At 37.9% G+C, this 18,470-nt stretch overlaps 1 long non-coding RNA gene across 2 annotated transcripts in view; it reads right to left on the reverse strand.

Annotated features, from left to right (window-relative positions):
• Positions 1-2,142: 2,142 nt before the first annotated feature.
• LOC120526860 overlaps positions 2,143-18,470 on the reverse strand; it is an 80,622-nt gene continuing 64,294 nt past the window's right edge. For both annotated transcript variants that reach the window (XR_005633201.1, XR_005633202.1), the window contains exons 2-3: positions 5,874-5,911; positions 2,143-2,491 (exon numbers count right to left, since the gene is read on the reverse strand). This is a non-coding gene — a long non-coding RNA (uncharacterized LOC120526860). The remainder of the gene's footprint in view (positions 2,492-5,873; positions 5,912-18,470) is intronic.

The following is an 18,470-nucleotide window of genomic DNA, read 5'->3' on the forward strand; positions in this document are numbered from 1 at the left end:
GGCTTGTGACTTTGATTTTTGGTTAGCTTCTTGGGCTGATGAAGTAAACTATGGAGAATTCAATTGTACCAGCCTCTGCTCATCAGAAGCCTGCTCTCTTGATCTGTCCCTAAATGCACACCAGCTTCATCCGTCCTTTAATCACTACAGTGATTGCAGCTTCTTTATTTCAAATGAATGTAGCCATTGCAGCCATGATGTAGTTTGATTGAAAACACCTATTCTTTCCTGGATTTGAGTATTACAAATACACAGAAACGTTAGGTGTTAGATGGATTCAAAAATGGTTTGGCTATCTAGATATGAACTACAGTAGTGTCTATCGCTGTGCAGATTTTCTGTCCAGAGTAAAAACAAAAAAGATAAATTACATATATTTCTGGTTTTCAATATTGTTTTTGATAATGAAAATGAAAGAGGTCATGCCATCCTGTTTCTTAAGGGTAACCATGGACTTCTGTAGTGCTGTACAGGACACATAGAAGCATTGGCATTTTAGGACCGATGTGCACAAACATTACCTAAAAGGGAAAAAATTCACTGAACATATTAGAGAGTTGTATCTGAATTATTTAGAAGAGCTACATAGAGCGCTTACTAAACTCTATGAAAAGCAAAATTCTTTGATAAATTTCAGTTTAAGCTGATTCCATATTTTAAGTGACTAATCTATTGCCTTATATACTAATATAAGTGGGGTGTTTTCCAGTTTTATCTTTGTAGCCTTGGTATTTACCAACATAGACAATGTAAGTGGTACGCCGTAGATGATGTGGATTAGTGTGATGTTGATTTGATGTTGATTAGTACATGAAAATGTTAAGTTTCAGTTTGACTTCATTTGACTTTTACTTTAATGCATCACCACCCCCTTCATGAGGCTGGAGAGTTATTATTACATACTGTATTTCTAGAGAGTGTCGAGTGCAATATCAGGTGAAAAACCATACTTGAAATAAACAATGTGGCCTAATTTGACCATAGACTATTTTTTCACTTTGTTTTAGACTAAATAAAATTTCAAAACGATCATAAGAAAATATTTAGTCTCATACATCAAGCAGTAAAAATACTCAAAAACCATTCATTGTTAAGAACATTTGTATTTGTTAACTTCCATAATTTGAAGAACGATAACTTTATTTGGGATTAGAGCTGCATGTCCACTACCACATTTCAGTATCCTATTATGTATGCTCACGTCAGCAACTGATGAGATCCTTTTCCATGCTTTAATCCATTGTTTAAAGTGAATCTTCAGAGGTTTAGTACAGCAGAGCGTGAATTTCTCCATCAGGGAAATGGCACATTTGAGCTGGAACTAGTAAATTCGACGTGAAGCGTTCAAAGAGTTCCAAACTTTTTTTAAACTGTATTTATTAAGAATTTTAAAAGCAAATTTTATCACTTTTTTATATAGTCACCTTCGTTTGCGATGCAATTTTCCCAGCGTCGTACCAACTTTTTAATGCCCAATTACTACTCCTCCCACCTTCACCGTTTCCAATGAAAATATAAAAGTGCGGAAACTTTTTGAAGGTCCCTCGTAGTTTCAATTCGATTCTGTTATTATTTGGAATTGGCCTTGACTTGGTCTCTACACTCTTTTAGACTCTGTCTTGACTTGATTAGCTTTAGTCTTGGACTTGACAAATGCTAACTTGACTACAGCACTATCATAACCACACCACCACATTTAGCATTGCACACATGTACCGATGATTAAGCTTGTGGCCTGTTGTGTTAAACATAAAGGTGAGTAAATAACCAGTGTGCTCACTGTCTTAGTTGAAACGCTAGGAATAAAAGCCAACTTTGGCACATATAGATTAAATAAATGATATCTTGCTTAATTAAAACACTTAAATGAGAAAATGCAAAACATTGTTATTTTACAGAAACTTTTTTGAATGTAGGACACAAAGGATACCAGAACTGTTTTATTAACCCCCATTTTAATTTGTTGCTTTATTTTATATGCAAACACATATGCTGTGGAAGAAAGATGTTTATTTCTTGTTTCTTGTAAGTAGGTGATCACCAAAAGTTCCACATAACAGACAATCAGTGAGGGTGTAGTAGACATGGCCACTAGATCTGTATAAACCCCAACAATGAAACAAAAGTTTAATAGTCATGTCAAACTTTCAACGGATACTCCTCCCCAACTTCCTGCTTACTTTCATCGGAACCCTTTTTCTGAGAAAGGTAAGGGCCCAAAAGGTGGCAATTGTCCTTACTTTCCACCCCAAAAATATTTTTAGTGAGTTTTGCATTACAAAATTGCAAAAAATTGAACACAAAACTAATTTTACTGTCATTTTCATAGAGCTTTATACAAAATAAACTCAGACATTACAGACATTAATAGACAGTACTTAGCAAGGATACAGATGCACAAAGGAGACAATTCTACACCAATGGCCTTTCCTGCCATGGATCAGCTTAAAAGTGGTGTGGAGGAAGACACAGCTGTTATGTCAAACTGCACCTGAGGAGAGGGGAATATATGATCAGCATTAGTAGTGGATATGGAGAACAGGAGCAAGACCAGTGAATAACCAACACCTCCTTAGCATTGCATTTTTTCTCAGAAAAACATGTAAAAAGAGTTGCTTTTTTTGGGTTGAAAAATTACATTTTTATTAAATCTTACTTTTCTACTGTGCAACATGCAAAACACTTAAAGTACAAAGTCAGAAGTATAAAAAGTATAATTATGATACAAATAATAATAATATCAAATGAATAACAATGATGATGATACTAATACCTTATATATTGTCAAAACATGTCTTTTATGTGGTATATCTTTGAATGGAAAAACTGCTAAGGTTTATGGTCATTTACCCAACACTGTTCAGCTTAAAGGTTCGTCCCAGTTCTCAAAAACATTTCTTTCGATCACATCATCATCAAGAAATAACTTCAAATAAGTAAGTGCATCTTGGCTGTTAATGTTCACTTTCATTTGTGGCTGCTCCACAAAATCTAAACAGGGTGGTGCTAGTTTATTTGAAGCTGGGTCAACAGAAATCCAAATTCGAGTGTCACGTTTGGATTCATCAGAATCGCTTTCGGTTTCACTCTCCATTTCAATTTCACTGACTGAAGACACATTCACTTTGTCATCACTGCTTGTAACACTGTCAAGAGCGTGCAAGACCTGTGCTGCTCAAAAACATTACTTACAAGATGCCATTATGAGGCTAGGAGAAGATTGCCATCTCTCACTGATGCAGAAAATAGCATCAACAGACTTAGTAGCAGCTGGTAAAAAAAATGTTTTTTTTTTTTGGGTGATGGTAAACTGAAGCAGCACTTCATAGCTGAGGAGAAAATAAAAAGAAACACACACACACACAAACTGTGATGTTGCCTACACACTGCCCAGTAGCACTACTTGAGCATAAATGTTGCCCTCCTTTTCTTCAGGCTTCAGAATTTCTCATTTATTTTTTTTTTATTTATTATTATTTATTTTTCTCATTTATGTACTTTGAAAAACATCCTAATATGTAGACAAATATGCAAATGTTGAATGTTTGATAGGCTGCAGGACACCAACAGATAAAGAGTTTGAAATTTAGGCTTCTTAATAGGTGGCAGATGAACCATTTAAAAAAATGCATATTTTCAGAGTCACAATAGAACTCTAACATATTTTATCACGTCACGTGTCATAAATTGTTTGCAATATAAAGTTAATATGACCTAAACCTCACTTAAAACAACACTTTAAAACCTTGAAATTCTGAAAAGTTACACAAGTTCCATTACTGATATTGAAATTACACTTTCTTGGTTTATTGATGGTATTTGTGGCAAAATAAACACCTTTTTATTTTTTTAAGTAAGCAAGTAAAAAATTATTTATAAAGCTTCTATCACAGACAAAAGTCATAAAGCATTGAATAATAAAACATAATAAATAGAAATATTAAAAAAACAAAATCTGCGGTGGGCTGGCGTCCTGCCCGGGGTTTGTTTCCTGCCTTGCGCCCTGTGTTGGCTGGGATTGGCTCTAGCAGACCCCCGTGACCCTGTAGTTAGGATATAGCAGGTTGGATAATGGATGGATGGAAAAAACAAAATGCAGAGCAATGACAACGTATAAAATGTCTCCAGATGACAGTGCTACCCAAATGCCAATCCAAACAAGTGTAATTTTTTTTTTTAATTAAGTTAGAAAATGTATGCATGGCGCAGAGTGTTCTGGGGAGTCCAAAAGCTTGATACGTACAGTTTTTGGAGTTCCCTTAAATACAGTGGCATTCTTAAGGTGCTCTTTCAACACTCTATCAAGAGACGCAACAAAATCCACCAACCCACTGAAAATTCTGGGCTTATTGGAGCTCTCACTCTCATCATGGCCACGTAAAGCCAATTCAGATGTTCTACAAAATTTCACTCAAGTCTATTACTCTGACCAGGATTTCTTGATTTTTGGTCACCTCTTCATTGTGTCTTCTAATACCAATCCTGTAGCCTTCATCTAGCTGTTCAGCAATATTAAGCCTGCTAAACATATTAGTCTAAACTTAGTCTAGATGACTGAGGCTACTTTCATGCCACTTGCATTTTTTAGAAAGATATTCTAAGTCTCATATCCGAGTTGTTGTCCACAATGCTTCAGTAACAACACTTTTAAACAGCAAACAGTGAAAGACAAAAAAAGGGATTACACCACATTCAGTTAGCCAACTGCATTTGTCATAAAAAGAGCAGGAAAAAGCCAGTGTGTAAGCTTGTCCTCGATAACAATTTATGAAAGGGTATTTTCTTTACTGTACTTAACTGTGAACCATTGACGTGAACTTGAAATTGAGTATTGATGACTGTCCAATTGTACTAGGTTAAAAAACCTAAAACAACACTAATTTGCTGCCAATGAATGTGGGAGTATCTGAGGAACATACAGCTACATCCCTGGAAAAATCTGAAAGCAACCAATTAAAGAGGAGTCTCAGGTCACCTGCTTGCCAAAAGGTAAAACCCTTCACTCAGGACATATATGTACTAACACAGAATTTAAACAAATAAAAATCAGAACCAATTTTAATGGATGTTGACATGCACTGACACCAGGCATGTTGTGCAAAAAAAATTATTTCATGATTATTTTGCATTACCTAATTAATTAATGTGGACTTTTAAAAATATTTGGAGGGAGCAGCAGCACATCAGCACCTTGTATTACAATCTGCCATTGCAACAGACAATACAGTTAATTTGAAAGGCTGAACAATTAGGCCTTCATCATTACCATTTACCATTACCATAAACATAATACATAAGGACAACAGTTGTTAGAAAAAACATTGACATCTCTGTATTTCAAAGTGTTTTGTTTCTGTTTTTTTTATAACTATCCATGTTTTTTTAATGGGTGCTGTCATATTGTGGCTGCATACATGACATATTGCTATGTAATGTGGTGTTCACATTTATGACTCATGCAACACAATTGCACTTTAAAAGGCAGAGGGTCATTCCCTTTACATTACCCAATTTTAAAAAAACTTTCCTGATGCATAATTTTAAAATTTTTTTTAACCCTACAATGCTTGCCGCTAGTCTCTTTCAAAGATTACCATTCAGAAGACTTCAAGAGAAGTAAAATGTCTCCTGAACCAAGATATTTGACATGTTCAGTATAAGCTGTGGATTCATTTTTCACTTACCATATGCTCTAACATCATTCTTCTTTTGTCCTTTTTTAAAAAAAAAACCTGATGACTAGATACTGATTTTCACGAACTTTGTGTACCTTTTCTGTGCTGCTTAAAAAAACACACACAAAGTTGCTATTCATGCAGTACGGACCTTGTGAGATGAAAGACATAAAAAAATGAAATTCTGAAAATGGTTACCTCTTCTTGGGCTTCCACCCTTCCAAAGAGTCCCAAATCTGTGTTGGGGGAAAATACAAAAACAATGTCATCTATATGATAGTCATACACCCATCTAAAACGGCTAATGTGTTCAGAATAGTTTTTATTTGTTATCCTGCTAAAGCTCTGAGTAGCAACACACTATGCTGAGCTGGGTTAAGATGATCAGGTCTCGTTATCTCCACCAACTTTCTACAGACTTTCCTCGAGAATATCCAGGAGTTCTGCTCCCTCTGATATTTCCTTCATCTATGTCTTGGTTTTCTCCAAAAGGAACATGCCATGTATGCAACAGGATAAATCCTAACCACATGCCTAACACACCTCAACAGGGACCTCTTGATGTAGAGAGCTAAAATAATTCTACTCCAATGTGCTCTGAAACTGCCAAGCTCCTCACATTGTCACAAACATTAAGCCCAGGAAAACTGCACAGGAAACATAATTTCAGTCGGAATCTCACTTTTTCAGTTACTGCTCAGAGCTCATCAACACAGGCATAGATAGGGAGATAGGCTGACTAATAAATGAATGGCTCATATATTTTTTGATACAATTAAACAGAAGATACATGAAGTACTAAATATGAGCAATGGCATTTGTTTCCATTTTTTTATATTTAGGGAAATATTAGCAAGGGCAGGGCATCCTATTTTCAACTTTCTTGGCTATATTCACCCAACATAAGTTTGCTCTTTTGTTTTTAATGTTGGTTGCATTCTTTGGAAAGGTCTATGCAGCTCATCTTTCTCAAATATTGTATGATCATTTTTACAAGTTAAGTAAAATGGCTTCAGTTTGCAAAAGTGTAACATTATGAGCAAAAATTTGGATAACAATTATTTTCTTAACATTTCCAACAATTTATTTGCAATTTCAAGTCTGCTTCTATCATTTAAAAAATCACTTCATTTAACCTTTTTGGGGACGGCACGTTGGTGCACTGGGTAGCGCTGCTGCCTCACAGTTAGGAGACCCGGGTCGCTTCCCAGGTCGTCCCTGTGTGGAGTTTGCATGTTCTCCCCGTGTCTTCGTGGGTTTCCTCCAAGTGCTCTGGTTTCCTCCCACATTCCAAAGACATGCAGGTTAGGTGCACTGGCGATCCTAAATTGTCCCTAGTGTGGGTGTGTGTATGTGTGCCGCCCTATGGAGGGCTGGCACCCTGCCCGTGGTTTGTTTCCTGCCTTATGCCCTGTGTTGGCTGGGATTGATTCCAGCAGACCCCTGTGACTCTGTAGTTAGGATATAGCGGGTTGGACAATGGATGGATGGATAAACATTTTGAAATGTGTGTAGAGCGGAGGTCTCAAACTCAGCAGGATAAATGGGCTGCACATAGAAAAAAGTGCTAGGTGGCAGGCACCATTAATTTCTAAACAATACAAATACAATACAATATTATTATTAATCAATTATTTGAACTAAAATACTACAATAATACAGCTAGGTTCACAAGTTTACTCAAAGTGCTTATTATAAAATCCAGTTTTCCAGTTCAAATGTTGTTAAATTCAGTCTGTCTACTCAGTTGGCAGAATTTGGAAGACACAAGAACGTCAAGATTGGGCTTGATGTCATGCATGGTTGCCAGTCGCAATGGTGCATGCAGATGCTCATCTAGTCCACAATCTCCATCTATAAATCTTCTGAAACGTGAACGGAGTCGCAAAGAGTGCAAATTTAGGTTCAAGAGCCCGGAACTTCTCAAAAAGTCGATCAAAGTCTTCAAGTAATTGAGAAATGATATCTCAGTAATATTTCAAGCATTCTGCTTCAACGCGTACCAAGAAATGAGAAAAAAGAGCCAAAAATGAGAAATGAGCCAAAATGCCAGACTGTAGCTGTTTGGCCCACAAAGACAGCTTGCATCTGAATGATTTGACACTGTCGTTCATCATTGTAATCACTTGCTTTGGTCTCTGAAGCCTCAAGCTGAGTGCATTGAGGTGTTCTGTGACATTTGTAGGAAACACTAAATCTGATAGAAAAGATGGATCAGCAAACATCTTTATCTTTCAATGCCAAAAAAATCTCTTCAACACGTTTCCCCGACTCAACCATCTGACTTTGGTATGATACAGCAACTCTCCATATTCAATATCCATATCAGACAAGAATGAAGTGAACTGCCTGTGGTTGAGACCTCTTGATCGTATAAGATTAACCATCTTAACAACAACGTCCATAACTTCTTTCAATTGGAGACTTTTGCTACACAGCACATCCTGATGCAGAATGCAGTGTACGGCAGTAAAAGGACCCGACAAAGAAAGCTGGTTTAGTTTTGCTTTCAATAATCCCAGAACACCAACGTTTTCAGAACACATTGCTGGTGCACCGTCTGTTGCCATGGACACAAGTTTATCCTATGGCAGTCCTGCTCTGTTAATGCAAACTTCCAATTCTTAAAAAATGTCAAGACCAGTCGTTGTTCCTTTCATAGGTAATAAATCTAATAATTCTTTGGTTAAGATTAGGTTTTAATCAACCCCAAAAATGGACACAGCACAGTATGCAGTATCTGTTACACCAGTACTCTCGTCAAGTGCTATGGAATATGCTTCAAAACCTTGTGCTGCTGTAATCAGTTGCTGATGAATGTTTCTAGCAGATTCAGTGATTCTGCTAGCAACAATATTTGTGGACAAACGTATGCCTTCAAATGGTTTCTTTTTGTCTGGACAAATAATTTCACATGCTTTATAAAACAATCTTTTATTAATTGGCCTTCAGTGAACGGCTGCAAAGATTTTGCTATTATATTACAGAGGACAAAACTCCCTTTTACAGAATGTTTGCTTGAATTACTAACATTTCAAAAAAAGGTTTGCTGTTTTATAATTGATGCTTTCAGTTGCTGAAACTCTTCCTCACGCAGTTTGCCAGACAATGTACCATACTGTTCTCAATGCAGTGTATTGTAATGTTGACGCACATTGTACTCCATTCTATAGTTTATGCCTACATTTTGTAACATTTATTATTAAAATATGAAAAAGTTTCTGTTTTAACAATGTGTTTACACAGATTATTGTAGAAACGGAACACGCATGAAATGCATGTGTTCCAAATAACGATCTATTATTTCCACTCTAAAACTCTAGCAGTTCACTCAATCCCAGATAATCAAACAAGGCATAAGATGGAAGAATTTTGTGAACTTTCTGAGACGGTGGGGGGATGGAATAGCTGGCTGCTTGCTGCTTGTCTTAATCAGCACATTTACAGGACAAAAAACGCTGACGGAGAGGTGCAAACAGATTTAAGGTGGGCCGGATTTACAAGTTTTCTCGTAGGCTATGGTAATTCTAGTGTTAAACACCGAGATAAACTATAAACAAACATGACACTGGCCTATGTCTCCAACCTCTGTGACAAAATATCAATTTTCCCATTTTTTTCGTCAGCAATCTTTTGGTTTTTCGATAACAAAGACAACATTAATGACTTTAATCAACAATAAGGCATACAATTAAAGCAAGAACTATAAAAAGTAATTTGCAAACACTGTTTACATCGACTGTTTATGCTTAACTGATATCACTTGAAGTAAAAGTAACAACACCGAATGTTGAGGTAAGTAAGAAGAATGGTATTTTAATTCTGATTGTTGGACTGGAAACAGTATTGTGAGGAAAATGGTGCAAATTAAAACGGATTTTAGTGGTAGATTTTTGGCAGTTCAAGTAAGTTGTTGTGGCCGCATATAATTGCCTCATGTGTATTAGACCCATGGAATAGAGTACCTGAGGAAAACGTCAACTGTTACAATGAATGTATGTTCAATACTTCCATGAATAGGTTTGATAATTGAATTAAAAAAAAAAAAATTTTAAAAGCAACTATGGATTTCAAAATCAGGATCTTTGATCTTGTGTCACACAAGTGCACATGGGAGGCAGCTAAAAGGCCTAAATCAGAGTAATTTCATGCCAGACCAGGGGGTGGTGGAATGCATTGACTCTTTATTTCACTTCTCTGCAGACCAGTTACGGGAAATTCTGCCTGGCCCTGATGACATCACTTCTGGTCCCGGGGCCCAACAATGCTTCTTCTGGATTGTGCGGCCCACTGATGAGGTCACTTCCAGTTCTGGGTCTGATGATGCCACTTACGGTCCCGACCCCATTAATAATGTCACTTCCGGTTTCATCCCTGAAGACACCACTTCCTCTGCTTGCCCGTAAAACCTCCATTTTGACCATGTTAAATCTGTTCTGTTCTGGACTCCAACCTGTACACTTCAGTACAATTATTTTCTAAATGTGCAGCTGGGAAATGATATATAGTGGCTGCCCCAAACCTTTTTGTGGCTCATTGTTGAGTTTGTGACACTTGTCTATCTTTAATGGCATAACTATAGTCCCACAAATGCAGTAAACTAAACACTTCTTGTACATATAACTTCACTTTTATAATTTCAACTTTGACAAGCATAGCTGGTGTTTATTTTGTCCACTTCATTTGTGCAATAAACTACAATTACAAGTATAATTCTCTTCTCCTTAGGAATTACATGACATACACACCTTTTATCACACCTTTTAAACTTTAAAACTCCTCTCTGTGAGAGGTGTTTAATTTAATTCTGGATCATGTTGAGACAGAGCTTGCTTCTGTGGCCCTTTTTACAGTCAACAGTAACATTAACAGTCTGGTTCACTACCAACATGAAAACATCTTTGTTGTCATTGAAAATGAAGTTCTAATCAACCTTCCCAGATTTTTGGATGCCTTTCTGTTATTATTCGATCTTGTCTATGCACTTCATCTTTGTGATGCAAAAGAACTGACAAACACTTCCGAATTCTTTCAAAAGATTTTGTTTGGTTTGAAAGATGGCAAACTGTCAACTAGACTCAAGAATGATTTGATGATACATATGTAGAAATTAATATGGTAAAGTGTAAGAAATATTAATGCCTAGCTTGGAATGCATTGTATTGAAAAGGTTCAATTTACGCACTTTAAAATGTAATACATTGAGTCACAGTAGTAGTTGTTAAATGTTTTCTGTTCCTCAAAGGCTTTGTTTGATATCATGTGGAAACTAGATGTTCATGCTCTTGCACTACACCATGGTTGCATGGTGATTAGTTATTCTGCCATATCTCTGCGTTGCATGTCATTTGAATTTTTTTAATAGCTGCTACAACAACTCAGATCAGAGATTTCTGGAGAACTGGGGTGAAGCTGAACCTTCTTAAATTATGCTTAGTTTTAAAAAACTGAATACACTACTTCGTCGTTGCCCATTAAATTATCTTTTGCTGGTGTAATTTTACAGTTTTTGAAATTATTAAACCACTAGCAAAATACCTGCGCTTCGCAGCGGAGAAGTAGTGTGTTAAAGAAGTAAAGAAAAAGAAAAGGAAACATTTTGAAAATAACGTAACATGATTGTCAATGTAATTGTTTTGTCACTGTTATGAGTGTTGCTGTCATATATATATACTGTATATATTTATAGCAAAATACCCGTGCTTCGCAGCGAAGTCATGTGTTATGAAAGTTATGAAAAAGAAAAGGAAACATTTTAAAAATAACGTAACATGATTGTCAAAGTAATTGTTTTGTGTATTTGCCGGCAGCATCACAAAGTTGTTTTCGTCTAGCTGCATCAGAAAATGTACCACAACTTCTAACACGCCTCCTTTTTACTGTTTTCTCACAGCTTGGATTGCTGCTGTCATAATCGGTTTGAGTCTACATATATATATATATATATATATATATATATATATATATATATATATATATATATATATATATATATATATATATATAAACTGCTCAAAAAATTAAAGGAACACTTTGAAAACACATCAGATCTCAATGGGAAAAAGAAATCCTCCTGGATATCTATACTGATATAGACTGGGTAATGTGTTAGGAACGAAAAGATGCCACATCGTTTGATGGAAATGAAAATGATCAACCTACAGAGCCCTGAATTCAAACACGCCCCAAAAATCAGAGTGAAAAAATTATGTGGCAGGCTAGTCCATTTTGCCAAAATTTAATTGCAGCAACTCAAAATTGTACGCAGCACTTTGTATGGCCCCTGTGTTCTTGTATACATGCCTGACAACATCGGTGCATGCTTCTAAAGAGATGACAGATGGTGTTGTGGGGGATCTCCTCCCAGATCTGGACCAGGGCATCACTGAGCTCCTGGACAGTCTGAGGTGCAACCTGGTGGCATTGGATAGACCAAAACATAATGTCCCAGAGGTGTTCTATTGGATTTAGGCCAGGAAAGTGTGGTGGCCAGTCAATGGTATCAATTCCTTCATTCTCCAGGAACAGCCTGCATACTCTCACCACATGATGCCAGGAATTGTCGTGCACCAGGAGCCACTGTACCAGCATAGGGTCTGACAATGGGTCCAAGGATTTCATCCTGATACCTAATGGCAGCCAAGGTGCCTTTGTCACGCCTGTAGTGGTCTGTGTGACCCTCCATGGATATGCCTCCCCAGACAATCATTAACCCACCACCAAACTGCTCATGCTGAATGATGTTACAGGCAGCATAATGTTCTCCATGGCTTCTCCAGACCCTTTCACTTCTGTCACGTGCTCAGGGTGAACCTGCTCTCATCTGTAAAAAGCACAGGGCACCAGTGGTGCATCTGCCGATTCTGGTATTCTATGACGAATGCCAGTCGAGCTGCATTCTGCTGGGCAGTGAGCAAAGGGCCCATTAGAGGACATGGGGCCCTTGGGTCACCCTCATGAAGTCGTTCTGGTTGTTTGGTCAGAGACATTCACACCAGTGGCCTGCTGGAGGTCATTTTGTAGGGCTCTGGCAGTGCTCATCCTGTTCCTCCTTGCCCAAAGGAGCAGATACTGGTCCTGCTGATGGGTTATGGACCTTCTATGGCCCTCTCCAGCTCTCTTAGAGTAACTGCTTGTCTCCTAGAATCTCCTCCATGCCCTTGAGACTGTGCAGGGAGACACAGCAAACCTTCTGGCAATAACACGTATTGATGTGCCATCCTGCAGAAGTTGGACTACCTGTGCAACCTCTGTAGGGTCCAGGTATCGCCTCATGCTACCAGTAGTGACACTGACTGTAGCCAAATGCAAAACTAGTGAAGAAACAGTCAGAAAAGATGAGGAGGGAAAAATGTCAGTGGCCTCCACCTGTTAAACCATTCCTGTTTTGGGGGTCATCTCATTGTTGCCCCTCTAGTGCATCTGTTGTTAATTTCATTAACACCACAGCAGCTGAAACTGATTAACAACCCCCTCTGCTACTTAACTTACCAGATTAATATCCCATAAGTTTCATTGACTTTATGCTATACTCTGATTAAAAAGTGTTCCTTTAATTCTTTTGAGCAGTATATATATATATACAGTATATACCTATCTACATCATATATACACACACATACATACATACATACACACACACACAAATTATATACAGGTATGTGTGTGTGTGTATGTATGTATGTGTATGTGTGTATATATATATATAAAATGTAGATAGGTGTGTGTAAATATATATATATATATATATATATATATATATATATATATATATATATATATATATATATATATATATATATATATATATATATATATATATATGTATACACACACTATGGTACCCGGCCGAGACGCCCAGGAGGACCAGAGGAGGGCTTGTGCCTCCTCCAGACCGTGAGGGGGCGTCCGCCCTGGTTTTGTTGGGGGCCTCGTTTGAAGGGCTTGGAAGCCCAGCCCTGTGGGGACCCGTGGCCACCGCCAGCCGGGGAAGACGACAGGGGACACCCGGATGGATTCCGGGTGCGCAGCCGGCACTTCCGCCACACTGGGGCGTGGCTACGGAGGAATGCCAGGAAGCAGCTGGAGCCCATCCGGGTTCCTATTTAAGGGGCCGCCTCCCTCCAGTCATCGGTGGATGTCGGGTGGAAGTGGACAGAGCTGGAGAGAGGACTGGAGGCGGCCAGGAGAGAGGCACAGAGACTGTGAGACCTGGACATTGGGGAATCGGTGCAAGAGGCACTGGGGTTTGTGGTGCACGTGACTTTATTAATTGTATATATTGTAAATAAATAGTGTGTTGGGTGCAAGAACGATGTCCGTCTGTCTGTGTCCGGGCCAGCGTCCACAACACATACATACAAACATACAAACAGGTATATATATGTGTATATATATATGTATGTGTCTATATGTGTGTGTATAGCTTTGGTCAATGAGTGGAAGGGAAAAATAATAAAATGTAGTCTATAAGTTATTAAATAGTAAAACATTAACGTTTTAAGAAGTAAAGCTACATTGAGCACTACTGGAGTGGTTTCGGGTAAACTACATTTTAAAGATGGTGTAACACAACAAGTAAGTAGTACTAACAGCAGCTAAAATGTATATGGATGATCTCTCGGTAGTAGATCCCTTTTGAAAGGTGCTACACGACGGCTGTGGTATAGAAATTACATTTGCTATGTGAACGTCCAAATTTCTGCCTCTGGTAATGTGCCTTACCGGCATTACCAGCAATTAAAGAAAATTTGTTTTGTGTCCTCTGCAGTGTTAAGAGAGAAAGGCTTTGGTTTGGGATAAAAGGAAAAAGGTGTAAAGAAAGGAAAGTTGCCTTTTTCTTTTATATAGTGTAGAGAGATGTATTCACTGACGATATGAGTGCCTTTTGGGGACAGTCACAGTGGGTCTTGTGTAGACTGGTGGGACGTCCCTGCCATTAATCGGCTGTGATGGCACTGTTGGTCCTCCACTCCTGTGCGTGTCTTCATAATCCGAGGTGACGACCTCATAATCGTATACATGCAAAAGAAAGTGAGAAGTACCTTAATATTAGTTTGCCGCGGTGTAGAAAAGGGGTCCCGTGTTTGTACTTGTCTGGGCTATAGCTCAGGGGGAGGAGGAAAAATATTAAAAGTGCTCATTTTCGCTTAAGGCAGAAGTGCAGTCAGTGTCTCAAAGGCCGGCACAGCTATGCGCGTGCGGTGGCTGCTCGACTTTTGCAGGGCAGGAGACACCACTTTTTGCAGACACGTTCACGTGGTAAAAAGTCTCAGCGCTCAGAGGTCATTCATATATATATATATATATATATATATATATATATATATATATATATAGCAAAATACCCAGCTTCGCAGCAGAGAAGTACTGTGTTAAAGATGTAATGAAAAAGAAAATGAAACATTTTAATAATAACGTAACATGATTGACATTGTCATTGTGATGAGTGTTGCTGTCATATATATATATATATATACATATATATACACACACACATAAACATATATATACATATACACACATACTGTATATACAGCATATATACATATACATCCACATATATATACATATACTAGCAGAATACCCGCGCTTCGCAGCGGAGAAGTAGTGTGTTAAAGAAGGTACGAAAAAGAAAAGGAAACATTTTAAAAATAATATAACATGATTGTCAAAGTAATTGTTTTGTGTATTTGGCGCAGCGTCACAAAGTTTTTTTCGTCTAGCTGCATCAGAAAATGTACCACGACGTCTGACACGCCTCCTTTTTACTGTTTTCTCACAGCTTGGATTGCTGCTGTCATATATATATACACACACACACACACACACACATATACATACATACATACATACATACATACATACATACATACATATATATATATATATACACATATATATACACATACATATCTTCATATCTACATATCTATATACATATCTACATATACACGCATATATATATATATATACATACCTATCTACATCATATATACACACATACATACATACACACACACAAATTATATATATGTGTGTATGTATGTATGTATGTATGTATGTATATATGTATGTATGTATCGTATGTATGTATGTGTGTGTGTGTGTGTGTGTGTGTGTGTGTATATATATATATACACATACATACATATATATACACATACATACACTTGTGTGTATAGCTTTTATATATGTGTGTGTATAGCTTTGGTCACTGAGTGCAAGGGAGAAATAATAAAATATAGTCTATAAGTTATTAAACAGTAAAACATTAACGTTTTAAGAAGTACAGGTACATTGAGCACTACTGGAGTGGTTGGGTAAACTACATTTTAAAGACTGTGTAACACAACAGGTAAGTAACTAACAGCAGCTAAAATATATATGGATCATCTCTCGGTAGTAGATCCCTTTTGAAAGGCGCTACACACGGCTGTGGTATAGAAATTACATTTTCTATGTGAACGTTCAAATTTGTGCCTCTGGTAATGTGCCTTACCGGCATTTAAAGAAAATTAGTTTTGTGTCCTCTGCAGTGTTAAGCGAGAAAGGCTTTGGTTTGGGATAAAAGGAAAAAAGGTGTAAAGAAAGGAAAGTTGCCTTTTTCTTTTATATAGTATAGAGAGATGATCGCCTTTTGAGGACAGTCGCGGTGGGTCTTGTGTAGACTGGTGAGACGTCCTCGCCATTAATCGGCTGGGATGGCACTGTCAGTCCTCTACTCGTGTGCGTGTCTTCATAATCCGGACGGAGAACCTCATAATCGTATACGTGCAAAAGAAAGTGTGAATCGCCTTAATATTATTTTGTCGTGGTGTAGAAAAGGGGTCCGTGTTTGCACTTGTCTGGGCTATAGCGCAGGGGGAGGATGAAAACAATTAAAAGTGCTCACTTTGACTTAAGGCAGAAGCGCAGTCAGCGTCTCAAAGGCCGGCACAGCTATGCACGCGCACTGGCTACTCGACTTTTGCAGGGCAGGAGTTTTTGCAGACACGTTCATGATATCAAAAGTCTCAGCGCTCTTTGGAGGTCATTCATATATATATATATCAAAATACCCGCCCCTCGCAGCGGAGAAGTAGTGTGTTAAAGAAGTAATGAAAAAGAAAAGGAAACATTTTAATAATAACGTAACATGATTGACATTGTCATGAGTGTTGCTGTCATATATATGCCTGCCTAAATAAGTCACCCTCGCTTTGCTCTTACTTTATTTACCGTTCATTTAATCATGGCTAGTGGCGGGAAAAATTATAAAATGGAAGGAGGATGGCTTTACCAAAACAATTATTGATGGCGAATCGATTATTCATAAAGCTTGAATTGGTGATCTGTTTTTCTGTGTTAACCTCATATTTTTCATACTTCTTCTCAAACTAAGGTGGTGCGAGGGTAAAATGAATCGGGATGCGCTGATCAATGTAATCGGTGTACCAGGAAATCATGCATTGATAAAAGCTCCCCTTTGCTTGTAATGCAAAGTGTGATTAAATGCATTATTTTTAACGTTATGGAGCACATGCATCGAAGCTTCTCAGCTGTGCTTGTGCTAAGAAAAGGAAAGATTTTAAAAATAACGTAACACGATTGTCAATGTAACCTTTTGTAAGTAGTGCCTGGAGGATTCAGTGTGGAGAAACTCTATAGAGACAGCGTGTGTATTAACTTGTGGATTTTTCTGTGAGTATTTGGTGGCAGTCGAAGTTGCTTCGGAAGACGGCGTTAGCTGCAGAGCTCAGCTCAGAGCCAAATGAGATGAATGGGAGGGGAGATGATGACGTGACTCCCCACCCGCCTTTAACTGTCAATCCCCACAAACACAGTCTCGGAATTTGCATAAGCACACCCCTTCACCTACAATTTTAACTTAGTTATAAAGTGATCAAAACTCTCGTTTATATCCTGCGTCCTCTCATTAAACTTATATCCCGCATTACCTGTGGGCATGTGAAACGCCAGCGGTAGCCTGTCTATGAACTTAATTTAAAGTTTAGGTTTACACCTTGCTTTCTTTCCGAGGTAGCAGCAGTCATTAATATGGTAGTATATGTCACTCGCTCGCTTCTTATTGTTTCGCTGCCTTCTCAATTATATAATGCATGTTTTCTTAAGCGCTTTTTGGAGGTCTTCCTGGTTTTCTAAGCACTGCGTTGACAGTCAGTTCACGTGATTACGTGAGAGGCGTGATGATGTCACACGAAACTCCGCCCCCCCATGTCATTCCAGCTCAACTCCATTACAGTTAATGGAGAAAAATACCTTCCAGTTATGACCATTAGGCGTAGAATTTCGAAATGAAACCTGCCCAACTTTTGTAAGTAAGCTGTAAGGAATGAGCCTGCCAAATTTCAGCCTTCTACCTACATGGGAAGTTGGAGAATTAGTGATGAGTGAGTGAGTGAGTGAGTGAGTGAGTGAGTGAGTGAGTGAGTGAGGGCTTTGCCTTTTATTAGTATAGATATATACAGTAATCCCTCCTCGATCGCGGGGGTTGTGTTCCAGACCTCCCCGCGATAGGTGAAAAATCCGCGAAGTAGAAACCATATGTTTGTATGGTTATTTTTACATATTTTAAGCCCTTATAAACTCTCCCACGCTGTTTATAAATATTACCCGCAGCGTTATACAGCATAATCCCTTTGTATTCTCTTAGATATTAGGTAAGATTCATTGAAATTATGTATATAAACACACTGTTTATATACAGTAAAACCTAAATATTATTTTAAAGATATTGAGTGTCTCTGATATCACATATTTTACAGCCATTACGATAGACAGGCCACCAGCAAT

The sequence above is a fragment of the Polypterus senegalus genome, chromosome 3 (assembly GCF_016835505.1).
Source record: "Polypterus senegalus isolate Bchr_013 chromosome 3, ASM1683550v1, whole genome shotgun sequence".
NCBI lineage: Eukaryota > Metazoa > Chordata > Cladistia > Polypteriformes > Polypteridae > Polypterus > Polypterus senegalus.